Genomic DNA, 15,802 nt, shown 5'->3' on the forward strand with positions numbered 1-15,802 from the left:
GGATGAATTGGACAAAAATCATCCAAAACAAACTTTTTATTAGTAGGGTTAGGGTTAGGGTTAGGGTTAGAGTTTAGGGTTAGGGTTAGGGTTAGGGTTAGGGTTTAGGGTTATGGATAGGGTTAGGGTTAGGGTTAGGGTTTATGGGTTAGGGTTAGGGTTAGAGTTTAGGGTTAGGGTTAGGGTTAGGGTTTAGGGTTATGGATAGGGTTAGGGTTAGGGTTAGGGTTTATGGGTTAGGGTTAGGGTTAGGGATGAATTGGACAAAAATCATCCAAAACAAACTTTTTATTAGTAGGGTTAGGGTTAGGGTTAGGGTTAGGGTTTAGGGTTATGGATAGGGTTAGGGTTAGGGTTAGGGTTAGGGTTTATGGGTTAGGGTTAGGGTTAGGGATGAATTGGACAAAAATCATCCAAAACAAACTTTTTATTAGTAGGGTTAGGGTTAGGGTTAGGGTTAGAGTTTAGGGTTAGGGTTAGGGTTAGGGTTTAGGGTTATGGATAGGGTTAGGGTTAGGGTTAGGGTTAGGGTTTATGGGTTAGGGTTAGGGTTAGGGATGAATTGGACAAACATCATCCAAAACAAACTTTTTATTAGTGTCGACTGTTTGAGTGGTGAGCAGTGAGTCTTTCCTCCCTAGGACAGTTGCATAGAGTTGTAACTATACGCGGGAGGAAGCTGCCATCTTTACCACACCACAGCCTGTTGTGCTTCTGGCTGAAGCCTTATTCACCACACCAAGGCCAGTATTTCCTGTGAGGCAAGCTTTGCCACAATCATTGCCTGTGCTGCTGACTTAGGGTTAGGGTTAGGGTTAGAGATTAGGGTTATGAATAGGGTTAGGGTTAGGGTTAGGGTTTAGGGTTATGGATAGGGTTAGGGTTAGGGTTTAGGGTTAGGGTTAGGGTTAGAGTTTAGGGTTAGGGTTAGGGTTAGGGTTTAGGGTTATGGATAGGGTTAGAGTTAGGGTTTATGGGTTAGGGTTAGGGTTAGGGATGAATTGGACAAAAATCATCCAAAACAAACTTTTTATTAGTAGGGTTAGGGTTAGGGTTAGGGTTAGAGTTTAGGGTTAGGGTTAGGGTTAGGGTTAGGGTTTATGGGTTAGGGTTAGGGTTAGAGTTTAGGGTTAGGGTTAGGGTTAGGGTTAGGGTTTAGGGTTAGGGTTAGGGTTAGGGTTTAGGGTTATGAATAGGGTTAGGGTTAAAGTGAGGGTTTAGGGTTATGGATAGGGTTATGGTTAGGGTTAGGGTTTATGGTTTAGGGTTAGGGTTAGGGTTAGGGTTTAGGGTTATGGATAGGGTTAGGGTTAGGGTTAGGGTTAGGGTTTATGGGTTAGGGTTAGGGTTAGGGATGAATGGGACAAAAATCATCCAAAACAAACTAGGGTTAGAGTTTAGGGTTAGGGTTAGGGTTAGGGTTAGAGTTTACGGTTATGGATAGGGTTAGGGTTAGGGTTAGGGTTAGGGTTTATGGGTTAGGGTTAGGGTTAGGGATGAATTGGACAAAAATCATCCAAAACAAACTTTTTATTAGTGTCGACTGTTTGAGTGGTGAGCAGTGAGTCTTTCCTCCCTAGGACAGTTGCATAGAGTTGTAACTATACGCAGGAGGAAGCTGCCATCTTTACCACACCACAGCCTGTTGTGCTTCTGGCTGAAGCCTTATTCACCACACCAAGGCCAGTATTTCCTGTGAGGCAAGCTTTGCCACAATCATTGCCTGTGCTGCTGACTTAGGGTTAGGGTTAGGGTTAGAGTTTAGGGTTATGAATAGGGTTAGGGTTAGGGTTAGGGTTTAGGGTTATGGATAGGGTTAGGGTTAGGGTTAGGGTTTAGGGTTAGGGTTAGGGTTAGAGTTTAGGGTTAGGGTTAGGGTTAGGGTTTAGGGTTATGGATAGGGTTAGGGTTAGGGTTAGGGTTAGGGTTTAGGGTTATGGATAGGGTTAGGGTTAGGGTTTATGGGTTAGGGTTAGGGTTAGGGATGAATTGGACAAAAATCATCCAAAACAAACTTTTTATTAGTAGGGTTAGGGTTAGGGTTAGGGTTAGAGTTTAGGGTTAGGGTTAGGGTTAGGGTTTATGGGTTAGGGTTAGGGTTAGAGTTTAGGGTTAGGGTTAGGGTTAGGGTTAGGGTTTAGGGTTAGGGTTAGGGTTAGGGTTTAGGGTTATGAATAGGGTTAGGGTTAGGGTTAGGGTTTAGGGTTATGGATAGGGTTAGGGTTAGGGTTTATGGGTTAGGGTTAGGGTTAGGGATGAATTGGACAAATATCATCCAAAACAAACTTTTTATTAGTAGGGTTAGGGTTAGGGTTAGGGTTAGGGTTTATGGGTTAGGGTTAGGGTTAGAGTTTAGGGATAGGGTTAGGGTTAGGGTTTAGGGTTATGGAAAGGGTTAGGGTTAGGGTTAGGGTTTAGGGTTATGAATAGGGTTAGGGTTAGGGTTAGGGTTTAGGGTTATGGATAGGGTTAGGGTTAGGGTTAGGGTTAGGGTTTAGGGTTAGGGTTAGGGTTAGAATTTAGGGTTAGGGTTAGGGTTAGGGTTAGGGTTTAGGGTTATGGATAGGGTTAGGGTTAGGGTTTATGGGTTAGGGTTAGGGTTAGAGTTTAGGGTTAGGGTTAGGGTTAGGGTTTAGGGTTATGGATAGGGTTAAGGTTAGGGTTAGGGTTTATGGGTTAGGGTTAGGGTTAGGGATGAATTGGACAAAAATCATCCAAAACAAACTTTTTATTAGTGTCGACTGTTTGAGTGGTGAGCAGTGAGTCTTTCCTCCCTAGGACAGTTGCATAGAGTTGTAACTATACGCAGGAGGAAGCTGCCATCTTTACCACACCACAGCCTGTTGTGCTTCTGGCTGAAGCCTTATTCACCACACCAAGGCCAGTATTTCCTGTGAGGCAAGCTTTGCCACAATCATTGCCTTTGCTGCTGACTTAGGGTTAGGGTTAGGGTTAGAGTTTAGGGTTATGAATAGGGTTAGGGTTAGGGTTAGGGTTTAGGGTTATGGGTTAGGGTTATGGATAGGGTTAGGGTTAGGGTTAGGGTTTATGGGTTAGGGTTAGGGTTAGGGATGAATTGGACAAAAATCATCCAAAACAAACTTTTTATTAGTGTCGACTGTTTGAGTGGTGAGCAGTGAGTCTTTCCTCCCTAGGACAGTTGCATAGAGTTGTAACTATACGCAGGAGGAAGCTGCCATCTTTACCACACCACAGCCTGTTGTGCTTCTGGCTGAAGCCTTATTCACCACACCAAGGCCAGTATTTCCTGTGAGGCAAGCTTTGCCACAATCATTGCCTGTGCTGCTGACTTAGGGTTGGGGTTAGGGTTAGAGTTTAGGGTTATGAATAGGGTTAGGGTTAGGGTTAGGGTTTAGGGTTATGGATAGGGTTAGGGTTAGGGTTAGGGTTTAGGGTTAGGGTTAGGGTTAGGGTTAGAGTTTAGGGTTAGGGTTAGGGTTAGGGTTTAGGGTTATGGATAGGGTTAGGGTTAGGGTTAGGGTTTATGGGTTAGGGTTAGGGTTAGGAATGAATTGGACAAAAATCATCCAAAACAAACTTTTTATTAGTAGGGTTAGGGTTAGGGTTAGGGTTGGAGTTTAGGGTTAGGGTTAGGGTTAGGGTTAGGGTTTAGGGTTATGGATAGGGTTAGGGTTAGGGTTAGGGTTAGGGTTTATGGGTTAGGGTTAGGGTTAGGGATGAATTGGACAAAAATCATCCAAAACAAACTTTTTATTAGTAGGGTTAGGGTTAGGGTTAGGGTTAGGGTTAGGGGTTAGGGTTAGGGTTAGGGTTAGAGTTTAGGGTTAGGGTTAGGGTTAGGGTTTAGGGTTATGGATAGGGTTAGGTTTATGGGTTAGGGTTAGGGTTAGGGATGAATTGGACAAAAATCATCCAAAACAAACTTTTTATTAGTAGGGTTAGGGTTAGGGTTAGGGTTAGAGTTTAGGGTTAGGGTTAGGGTTAGGGTTTAGGGTTATGGATAGGGTTAGGGTTAGGGTTAGGGTTTATGGGTTAGGGTTAGGGTTAGAGTTTAGGGTTAGGGTTAGGGTTAGGGTTTAGGGTTATGGATAGGGTTAGGGTTAGGGTTAGGGTTTAGGGTTATGAATAGGGTTAGGGTTAGGGTTAGGGTTTAGGGTTATGGATAGGGTTATGGTTAGGGTTAGGGTTTATGGTTTAGGGTTAGGGTGAGGGTTAGAGTTTAGGATTAGGGTTAGGGTTAGGGTTAGGGTTTAGGGTTATGGATAGGGTTAGGGTTAGGGATAGGGTTTATGGGTTAGAGTTAGGGTTAGGGTTAGGGTTTAGGGTTATGGATAGGGTTACGGTTAGGGTTAGGGTTTATGGGTTAGGGTTAGGGTTAGGGATGAATTGGACAAAAATCATCCAAAACAAACTTTTTATTAGTGTCGACTGTTTGAGTGGTGAGCAGTGAGTCTTTCCTCCCTAGGACAGTTGCATAGAGTTGTAACTATACGCAGGAGGAAGCTGCCATCTTTACCACACCACAGCCTGTTGTGCTTCTGGCTGAAGCCTTATTCACCACACCAAGGCCAGTATTTCCTGTGAGGCAAGCTTTGCCACAATCATTGCCTGTGCTGCTGACTTAGGGTTAGGGTTAGGGTTAGAGTTTAGGGTTATGAATAGGGTTAGGGTTAGGGTTAGGGTTTAGGGTTATGGATAGGGTTTGGGTTAGGGTTAGGGTTTAGGGTTATGGATAGGGTTAAGGTTAGGGTTAGGGTTTAGGGTTAGGGTTAGGGTTAGAGTTTAGGGTTAGGGTTAGGGTTAGGGTTTAGGGTTATGGATAGGGTTAGGGTTAGGGTTAGGGTTTATGGGTTAGGGTTGGAGTTAGGGATGAATTGGACAAAAATCATCCAAAACAAACTTTTTATTAGTAGGGTTAGGGTTAGGGTTAGAGTTTAGGGTTAGGGTTAGGGTTAGGATTTAGGGTTATGGATAGGGTTAGGGTTAGGGTTAGGGTTTATGGGTTAGGGTTAGGGTTAGAGTTTAGGGTTAGGGTTAGGGTTTAGGGTTAGGGTTAGGGTTAGGGTTTAGGGTTATGAATAGGGTTAGGGTTAGGGTTAGGGTTTAGGGTTATAAATAGGGTTATGGTTAGGGTTTATGGTTTAGGGTTAGGGTTAGGGTTAGGGTTAGAGTTTAGGGTTAGGGTTAGGGTTAGGGTTTAGGGTTATGGATAGGGTTAGGGTTAGGGTTAGGGTTTATGGGTTAGGGTTAGGGTTAGGGATGAATGGGACAAAAATCATCCAAAACAAACTAGGGTTAGAGTTTAGGGTTAGGGTTAGGGTTTGGGTTTAGGGTTATGGAAAGGGTTAGGGTTAGGGTTAGGGTTAGGGTTTATGGGTTAGGGTTAGGGTTAGGGATGAATTGGACAAAAATCATCCAAAACAAACTTTTTATTAGTGTCGACTGTTTGAGTGGTGAGCAGTGAGTCTTTCCTCCCTAGGACAGTTGCATAGAGTTGTAACTATACGCAGGAGGAAGATGCCATCTTTACCACACCACAGCCTGTTGTGCTTCTGGCTGAAGCCTTATTCACCACACCAAGGCCAGTATTTCCTGTGAGGCAAGCTTTGCAAAAATCATTGCCTGTGCTGCTGACTTAGGGTTAGGGTTAGGGTTAGAGTTTAGGGTTATGAATAGGGTTAGGGTTAGGGTTAGGGTTTAGGGTTATGGATAGGGTTAGGGTTAGGGTTAGGGTTTAGGGTTATGGATAGGGTTAAGGTTAGGGTTAGGGTTTAGGGTTAGGGTTAGGGTTAGAGTTTAGGGTTAGGGTTAGGGTTAGGGTTTAGGGTTATGGATAGGGTTAGGGTTAGGGTTAGGGTTTATGGGTTAGGGTTGGAGTTAGGGATGAATTGGACAAAAATCATCCAAAACAAACTTTTTATTAGTAGGGTTAGGGTTAGGGTTAGAGTTTAGGGTTAGGGTTAGGGTTAGGATTTAGGGTTATGGATAGGGTTAGGGTTAGGGTTAGGGTTTATGGGTTAGGGTTAGGGTTAGAGTTTAGGGTTAGGGTTAGGGTTTAGGGTTAGGGTTAGGGTTAGGGTTTAGGGTTATGAATAGGGTTAGGGTTAGGGTTAGGGTTTAGGGTTATAAATAGGGTTATGGTTAGGGTTTATGGTTTAGGGTTAGGGTTAGGGTTAGGGTTAGAGTTTAGGGTTAGGGTTAGGGTTAGGGTTTAGGGTTATGGATAGGGTTAGGGTTAGGGTTAGGGTTTATGGGTTAGGGTTAGGGTTAGGGATGAATGGGACAAAAATCATCCAAAACAAACTAGGGTTAGAGTTTAGGGTTAGGGTTAGGGTTTGGGTTTAGGGTTATGGAAAGGGTTAGGGTTAGGGTTAGGGTTAGGGTTTATGGGTTAGGGTTAGGGTTAGGGATGAATTCGACAAAAATCATCCAAAACAAACTTTTTATTAGTGTCGACTGTTTGAGTGGTGAGCAGTGAGTCTTTCCTCCCTAGGACAGTTGCATAGAGTTGTAACTATACGCAGGAGGAAGCTGCCATCTTTACCACACCACAGCCTTTTGTGCTTCTGGCTGAAGCCTTATTCACCACACAAAGGCCAGTATTTCCTGTGAGGCAAGCTTTGCCACAATCATTGCCTGTGCTGCTGACTTAGGGTTAGGGTTAGGGTTAGAGTTTAGGGTTATGAATAGGTTTAGGGTTAGGGTTAGGGTTTAGGGTTATGGGTTAGGGTTATGGATAGGGTTAGGGTTAGGGTTAGGGTTTATGGGTTAGGGTTAGGGTTAGGGATGAATTGGACAAAAATCATCCAAAACAAACTTTTTATTAGTGTCGACTGTTTGAGTGGTGAGCAGTGAGTCTTTCCTCCCTAGGACAGTTGCATAGAGTTGTAACTATACGCAGGAGGAAGCTGCCATCTTTACCACACCACAGCCTGTTGTGCTTCTGGCTGAAGCCTTATTCACCACACCAAGGCCAGTATTTCCTGTGAGGCAAGCTTTGCCACAATCATTGCCTGTGCTGCTGACTTAGGGTTAGGGTTAGGGTTAGAGTTTAGGGTTATGAATAGGGTTAGGGTTAGGGTTAGGGTTTAGGGTTATGGATAGGGTTAGGGTTATGGTTAGGGTTTAGGGTTAGGGTTAGGGTTAGAGTTTAGGGTTAGGGTTAGGGTTAGGGTTTAGGGTTATGGATAGGGTTAGGGTTAGGGTTAGGGTTTATGGGTTAGGGTTAGGGTTAGGAATGAATTGGACAAAAATCATCCAAAACAAACTTTTTATTAGTAGGGTTAGGGTTAGGGTTAGGGTTGGAGTTTAGGGTTAGGGTTAGGGTTAGGGTTTAGGGTTATGGATAGGGTTAGGGTTAGGGTTAGGGTTTAGGGTTAGGGTTAGGGTTAGAGTTTAGGGTTAGGGTTAGGGTTAGGGTTAGGGTTTACGGTTATGGATAGGGTTAGGGTTAGGGTTAGGGTTTATGGGTTAGGGTTAGGGTTAGGGATGAATTGGACAAAAATTATCCAAAACAAACTTTTTATTAGTAGGGTTAGGGTTAGGGTTAGGGTTGGAGTTTAGGGTTAGGGTTAGGGTTAGGGTTTAGGGTTATGGATAGGGTTAGGATTAGGGTTAGGGTTTAGGGTTAGGGTTAGGGTTAGAGTTTAGGGTTAGGGTTAGGGTTAGGGTTAGGGTTTACGGTTATGGATAGGGTTAGGGTTAGGGTTAGGGTTAGGGTTTATGGGTTAGGGTTAGGGTTAGGGATGAATTGGACAAAAATCATCCAAAACAAACTTTTTATTAGTAGGGTTAGGGTTAGGGTTAGGGTTAGAGTTTAGTGTTAGGGTTAGGTTTAGGGTTTAGGGTTATGGATAGGGTTAGGGTTAGGGTTTATGGGTTAGGGTTAGGGTTAGGGATGAATTGGACAAAAATCATCCAAAACAAACTTTTTATTAGTAGGGTTAGGGTTAGGGTTAGGGTTAGAGTTTAGGGTTAGGGTTAGGGTTAGGGTTTAGGGTTATGGATAGGGTTAGGGTTAGGGTTAGGGTTTATGGGTTAGGGTTAGGGTTAGAGTTTAGGGTTAGGGTTAGGGTTAGGGTTTAGGGTTATGGATAGGGTTAGGGTTAGGGTTAGGGTTTAGGGTTATGAATAGGGTTAGGGTTAGGGTTAGGGTTTAGGGTTATGGATAGGGTTATGGTTAGGGTTAGGGTTTATGGTTTAGGGTTAGGGTTAGGGTTAGAGTTTAGGGTTAGGGTTAGGGTTAGGGTTTAGGGTTATGGATAGGGTTAGGGTTAGGGATAGGGTTTATGGGTTAGAGTTAGGGTTAGGGTTAGGGTTTAGGGTTATGGATAGGGTTACGGTTAGGGTTAGGGTTTATGGGTTAGGGTTAGGGTTAGGGATGAATTGGACAAAAATCATCCAAAACAAACTTTTTATTAGTGTCGACTGTTTGAGTGGTGAGCAGTGAGTCTTTCCTCCCTAGGACAGTTGCATAGAGTTGTAACTATACGCAGGAGGAAGCTGCCATCTTTACCACACCACAGCCTGTTGTGCTTCTGGCTGAAGCCTTATTCACCACACCAGGGCCAGTATTTCCTTTGAGGCAAGCTTTGCCACAATCATTGCCTGTGCTGCTGACTTAGGGTTAGGGTTAGGGTTAGAGTTTAGGGTTATGAATAGGGTTAGGGTTAGGGTTAGGGTGAGGGTTTAGGGTTATGGATAGGGTTAGGGTTAGGGTTTAGGGTTAGGGTTAGGGTTAGAGTTTAGGGTTAGGGTTAGGGTTAGGGTTAGGGTTTAGGGTTATGGATAGGGTTAGGGTTAGGGTTAGGGTTAGGGTTTATGGGTTAGGGTTAGGGTTAGGGATGAATTGGACAAAAATCATCCAAAACAAACTTTTTATTAGTAGGGTTAGGGTTAGGGTTAGGGTTAGAGTTTAGGGTTAGGGTTAGGGTTAGGGTTTAGGGTTATGGATAGGGTTAGGGTTAGGGTTAGGGTTAGGGTTTATGGGTTAGGGTTAGGGTTAGGGATGAATTGGACAAAAATCATCCAAAACAAACTTTTTATTAGTGTCGACTGTTTGAGTGGTGAGCAGTGAGTCTTTCCTCCCTAGGACAGTTGCATAGAGTTGTAACTATACGCAGGAGGAAGCTGCCATCTTTACCACACCACAGCCTGTTGTGCTTCTGGCTGAAGCCTTATTCACCACACCAAGGCCAGTATTTCCTGTGAGGCAAGCTTTGCCACAATCATTGCCTGTGCTGCTGACTTAGGGTTAGGGTTAGGGTTAGAGTTTAGGGTTATGAATAGGGTTAGGGTTAGGGTTAGGGTTTAGGGTTATGGATAGGGTTAGGGTTAGGGTTAGGGTTTAGGGTTAGGGTTAGGGTTAGAGTTTAGGGTTAGGGTTAGGGTTTAGGGTTATGGATAGGGTTAGAGTTAGGGTTAGGGTTTATGGGTTAGGGTTGGAGTTAGGGATGAATTGGACAAAAATCATCCAAAACAAACTTTTTATTAGTAGGGTTAGGGTTAGGGTTAGGGTTAGAGTTTAGGGTTAGGGTTAGGGTTAGGGTTTAGGGTTATGGATAGGGTTAGGGTTAGCGTTAGGGTTTATGGGTTAGGGTTAGGGTTAGAGTTTAGGGTTAGGGTTAGGGTTTAGGGTTAGGGTTAGGGTTAGGGTTTAGGGTTATGAATAGGGTTAGGGTTAGGGTTAGGGTTTAGGGTTATGGATAGGGTTATGGTTAGGGTTAGGGTTTATGGTTTAGGGTTAGGGTTAGGGTTAGGGTTAGAGTTTAGGGTTAGGGTTAGGGTTTAGGGTTATGGATAGGGTTAGGGTTAGGGTTAGGGTTTATGGGTTAGGGTTAGGGTTAGGGATGAATGGGACAAAAATCATCCAAAACAAACTAGGGTTAGAGTTTAGGGTTAGGGTTAGGGTTAGGGTTAGGGTTTAGGGTTATGGATAGGGTTAGGGTTAGGGTTAGGGTTAGGGTTTATGGGTTAGGGTTAGGGTTAAGGATGAATTGGACAAAAATCATCCAAAACAAACTTTTTATTAGTGTCGACTGTTTGAGTGGTGAGCAGTGAGTCTTTCCTCCCTAGGACAGTTGCATAGAGTTGTAACTATACGCAGGAGGAAGCTGCCATCTTTACCACACCACAGCCTGTTGTGCTTCTGGCTGAAGCCTTATTCACCACACATAGGCCAGTATTTCCTGTGAGGCAAGCTTTGCCACAATCATTGCCTGTGCTGCTGACTTAGGGTTAGGGTTAGGGTTAGAGTTTACGGTTATGAATAGGGTTAGGGTTAGGGTTAGGGTTTAGGGTTATGGGTTAGGGTTATGGATAGGGTTAGGGTTAGGGTTAGGGTTTATGGGTTAGGGTTAGGGTTAGGGATGAATTGGACAAAAATCATCCAAAACAAACTTTTTATTAGTGTCGACTGTTTGAGTGGTGAGCAGTGAGTCTTTCCTCCCTAGGACAGTTGCATAGAGTTGTAACTATACGCAGGAGGAAGCTGCCATCTTTACCACAACACAGCCTGTTGTGCTTCTGGCTGAAGCCTTATTCACCACACCAAGGCCAGTATTTCCTGTGAGGCAAGCTTTGCCACAATCATTGCCTGTGCTGCTGACTTAGGGTTAGGGTTAGGGTTAGAGTTTAGGGTTATGAATAGGGTTAGGGTTAGGGTTAGGGTTTAGGGTTATGGATAGGGTTAGGGTTAGGGTTAGGGTTTAGGGTTAGGGTTAGAGTTTAGGGTTAGGGTTAGGGTTAGGGTTTAGGGTTATGGATAGGGTTAGGGTTAGGGTTAGGGTTTATTGGTTAGGGTTAGGGTTAGGGATGAATTGGACAAAAATCATCCAAAACAAACTTTTTATTAGTGTCGACTGTTTGAGTGGTGAGCAGTGAGTCTTTCCTCCCTAGGACAGTTGCATAGAGTTGTAATTATACGCAGGAGGAAGCTGCCATCTTTACCACACCACAGCCTGTTGTGCTTCTGGCTGAAGCCTTATTCACCACACCAAGGCCAGTATTTCCTGTGAGGCAAGCTTTGCCACAATCATTGCCTGTGCTGCTGACTTAGGGTTAGGGTTAGGGTTAGAGTTTAGGGTTATGAATAGGGTTAGGGTTAGGGTTAGGGTTTAGGGTTATGGATAGGGTTAGGGTTAGGGTTAGGGTTTATGGGTTTGGGTTAGGGTTAGGGTTAGAGTTTAGGGTTAGGGTTAGGGTTAGGGTTAGGGTTAGGGTTTAGGGTTATGGATAGGGTTAGGGTTAGGGTTTATGGGTTAGGGTTAGGGTTAGAGTTTAGGGTTAGGGTTTAGGGTTATGGATAGGGTTAGGGTTAGGGTTAGGGTTTATGGGTTAGGGTTAGGGTTAGGGATGAATTGGACAAAAATCATCCAAAACAAACTTTTTATTAGTGTCGACTGTTTGAGTGGTGAGCAGTGAGTCTTTCCTCCCTAGGACAGTTGCATAGAGTTGTAACTATACGCAGGAGGAAGCTGCCATCTTTACCACACCACAGCCTGTTGTGCTTCTGGCTGAAGCCTTATTCACCACACCAAGGCCAGTATTTCCTGTGAGGCAAGCTTTGCCACAATCATTGCCTGTGCTGCTGACTTAGGGTTAGGGTTAGGGTTAGAGTTTAGGGTTATGAATAGGGTTAGGGTTAGGGTTAGGGTTAGAGTTTAGGGTTAGGGTAAGGGTTAGGGATGAATTGGACAAAAATCATCCAAAACAAACTTTTTATTAGAAGGGTTAGGGTTAGGGTTAGGGTTAGAGTTTAGGGTTAGGGTTAGGGTTAGGGTTTAGGGTTATGGATAGGGTTAGGGTTAGGGTTAGGGTTTATGGGTTAGGGTTAGGGTTAGAGTTTAGGATTAGGGTTAGGGTTAGGGTTTAGGATTATGGATAGGGTTAGGGTTAGGGTTAGGGTTTATGGGTTAGGGTTAGGGTTAGGGATGAATTGGACAAAAATCATCCAAAACAAACTTTTTATTAGTGTCGACTGTTTGAGTGGTGAGCAGTGAGTCTTTCCTCCCTAGGACAGTTGCATAGAGTTGTAACTATACGCAGGAGGAAGCTGCCATCTTTACCACACCACAGCCTGTTGTGCTTCTGGCTGAAGCCTTATTCACCACACCAAGGCCAGTATTTCCTGTGAGGCAAGCTTTGCCACAATCATTGCCTGTGCTGCTGACTTAGGGTTAGGGTTAGGGTTAGAGTTTAGGGTTATGAATAGGGTTAGGGTTAGGGTTAGGGTTTAGGGTTATGGATAGGGTTAGGGTTAGGGTTAGGGTTTATGGGTTTGGGTTAGGGTTAGGGTTAGAGTTTAGGGTTAGGGTTAGGGTTAGGGTTTAGGGTTATGGATAGGGTTAGGGTTAGGGTTTATGGGTTAGGGTTAGGGTTAGAGTTTAGGGTTAGGGTTAGGGTTTAGGGTTATGGATAGGGTTAGGGTTAGGGTTAGGGTTTATGGGTTAGGGTTAGGGTTAGGGATGAATTGGACAAAAATCATCCAAAACAAACTTTTTATTAGTGTCGACTGTTTGAGTGGTGAGCAGTGAGTCTTTCCTCCCTAGGACAGTTGCATAGAGTTGTAACTATACGCAGGAGGAAGCTGCCATCTTTACCACACCACAGCCTGTTGTGCTTCTGGCTGAAGCCTTATTCACCAAACCAAGGCCAGTATTTCCTGTGAGGCAAGCTTTGCCACAATCATTGCCTGTTCTGCTGACTTAGGGTTAGGGTTAGAGTTTAGGGTTATGAATAGGGTTAGGGTTAGGGTTAGGGTTTAGGGTTAGGGTTAGAGTTTAGGGTTAGGGTTAGGGTTAGGGTTTAGGGTTATGGATAGGGTTAGGGTTAGGGTTAGGGTTTATGGGTTAGGGTTAGGGTTAGGGATGAATTGGACAAAAATCATCCAAAACAAACTTTTTATTAGTAGGGTTAGGGTTAGGGTTAGAGTTTAGGGTTAGGGTTAGGGTTAGGGTTTAGTGTTATGGATAGGGTTAGGGTTAGGATTTATGGGTTAGTGTTAGGGTTAGGGTTAGAGTTTAGGGTTAGGGTTAGGGTTAGGGTTAGGGTTTAGGGTTAGGGTTTATGGGTTAGGGTTAGGGTTAGGGATGAATTGGACAAAAATCATCCAAAACAAACTTTTTATTAGTGTCGACTGTTTGAGTGGTGAGCAGTGAGTCTTTCCTCCCTAGGACAGTTGCATAGAGTTGTAACTATACGCAGGAGGAAGCTGCCATCTTTACCACACCACAGCCTGTTGTGCTTCTGGCTGAAGCCTTATTCACCACACCAAGGCCAGTATTTCCTGTGAGGCAAGCTTTGCCACAATCATTGCCTGTGCTGCTGACTTAGGGTTAGGGTTAGGGTTAGAGTTTAGGGTTATGAATAGGGTTAGGGTTAGGGTTAGGGTTAGAGTTTAGGGTTAGGGTAAGGGTTAGGGATGAATTGGACAAAAATCATCCAAAACAAACTTTTTATTAGAAGGGTTAGGGTTAGGGTTAGGGTTAGAGTTTAGGGTTAGGGTTAGGGTTAGGGTTTAGGGTTATGGATAGGGTTAGGGTTAGGGTTAGGGTTTATGGGTTAGGGTTAGGGTTAGAGTTTAGGATTAGGGTTAGGGTTAGGGTTTAGGATTATGGATAGGGTTAGGGTTAGGGTTAGGGTTTATGGGTTAGGGTTAGGGTTAGGGATGAATTGGACAAAAATCATCCAAAACAAACTTTTTATTAGTGTCGACTGTTTGAGTGGTGAGCAGTGAGTCTTTCCTCCCTAGGACAGTTGCATAGAGTTGTAACTATACGCAGGAGGAAGCTGCCATCTTTACCACACCACAGCCTGTTGTGCTTCTGGCTGAAGCCTTATTCACCACACCAAGGCCAGTATTTCCTGTGAGGCAAGCTTTGCCACAATCATTGCCTGTGCTGCTGACTTAGGGTTAGGGTTAGGGTTAGAATTTAGGGTTATGAATAGGGTTAGGGTTAGGGTTAGGGTTTAGGGTTATGGATAGGGTTAGGGTTAGGGTTAGGGTTTAGGGTAAGGGTTAGAGTTTAGGGTTAGGGTTAGGGTTAGGGTTTAGGGTTATGGATAGGGATAGGGTTAGGGTTAGGGTTAGGGTTTATGGGTTAGGGTTAGGGTTAGGGATGAATTGGACAAAAATCATCCAAAACAAACTTTTTATTAGTAGGGTTAGGGTTAGGGTTAGAGTTTAGCATTAGGGTTAGGGTTAGGGTTTAGGGTTATGGATAGGGTTAGAGTTAGGGTTAGGGTTTATGGGTTAGGGTTAGGGTTAGGGTTAGAGTTTAGGGTTAGGGTTAGGGTTAGGGTTTAGGGTTAGGTTTTACTGGTTAGGGTTAGGGTTAGGGATGAATTGGACAAAAATCATCCAAAACAAACTTTTTATTAGTGTCGACTGTTTGAGTGGTGAGCAGTGAGTCTTTCCTCCCTAGGACAGTTGCATAGAGTTGTAACTATACGCAGGAGGAAGCTGCCATCTTTACCACACCACAGCCTGTTGTGCTTCTGGCTGAAGCCTTATTCACAACACCAAGGTCAGTATTTCCTGTGAGGCAAGCTTTGCCACAATCATTGCCTGTGCTGCTGACTTAGGGTTAGGGTTAGGGTTAGAGTTTAGGGTTATGAATAGGGTTAGGGTTAGGGTTAGGGTTTAGGGTTATGGATAGGGTTAGGGTTAGGGTTAGGGTTAGGGTTAGGGTTTATGGGTTAGGGTTAGGGTTAGGGTTAGGGTTTAGGGTTATGGATAGGGTTAGGGTTAGGGTTTATGGGTTAGGGTTAGGGTTAGGGTTAGAGTTTAGGGTTAGGGTTAGGGTTAGGGTTAGGGTTTAGGGTTATGGATAGGGTTAGGGTTAGGGTTAGGGTTTATGGGTTAGGGTTAGGGTTAGGGATGAATTGGACAAAAATCATCCAAAACAAACTTTTTATTAGTGTCGACTGCTTGAGTGGTGAGCAGTGAGTCTTTCCTCCCTAGGACAGTTGCATAGAGTTGTAACTATACGCAGGAGGAAGCTGCCATCTTTACCACACCACAGCCTGTTGTGCTTCTGGCTGAAGCCTTATTCACCACACCAAGGCCAGTATTTCCTGTGAGGCAAGCTTTGCCACAATCATTGCCTGTGCTGCTGACTTAGGGTTAGGGTTAGGGTTTAGGGTTATGAATAGGGTTAGGGTTTGGGTTTAGGGTTATGGATAGGGTTAGGGTTAGGGTTAGGGTTTATGGGTTAGGGTTAGGGTTAGGGTTAGAGTTTAGGGTTAGGGTTAGGGTTTAGGGTTATGGATAGGGTTAGGGTTAGGGTTAGGGTTTATGGGTTAGGGTTAGGGTTAGGGATGAATTGGACAAAAATCATCCAAAAACAAACTTTTTATTAGTAGGGTTAGGGTTAGGGTTAGAGTTTAGCATTAGGGTTAGGGTTAGGGTTTAGGGTTATGGATAGGGTTAGAGTTAGGGTTAGGATTTATGGGTTAGTGTTAGGGTTAGGGTTAGAGTTTAGGGTTAGGGTTAGGGTTAGGGTTAGGGTTTAGGGTTAGGGTTTATGGGTTAGGGTTAGGGTTAGGGATGAATTGGACAAAAATCATCCAAAACAAACTTTTTATTAGTGTCGACTGTTTGAGTGGTGAGCAGTGAGTCTTTCCTCCCTAGGACAGTTGCATAGAGTTGTAACTATACGCAGGAGGAAGCTGCCATCTTTACCACACCACAGCCTGTTGTGCTTCTGGCTGAAGCCTTATTCACCACACCAAGGCCAGTATTTCCTGTGAGGCAAGCTTTGCCACAATCATTGCCTGTGCTGCTGACTTAGGGTTAGGGTTAGGGTTAGAATTTAGGGTT

The sequence above is a fragment of the Neolamprologus brichardi genome, chromosome 2 (assembly GCF_056152115.1).
Source record: "Neolamprologus brichardi isolate AB-2024 chromosome 2, ASM5615211v1, whole genome shotgun sequence".
NCBI classification, from domain to species: Eukaryota; Metazoa; Chordata; class Actinopteri; order Cichliformes; family Cichlidae; genus Neolamprologus; species Neolamprologus brichardi.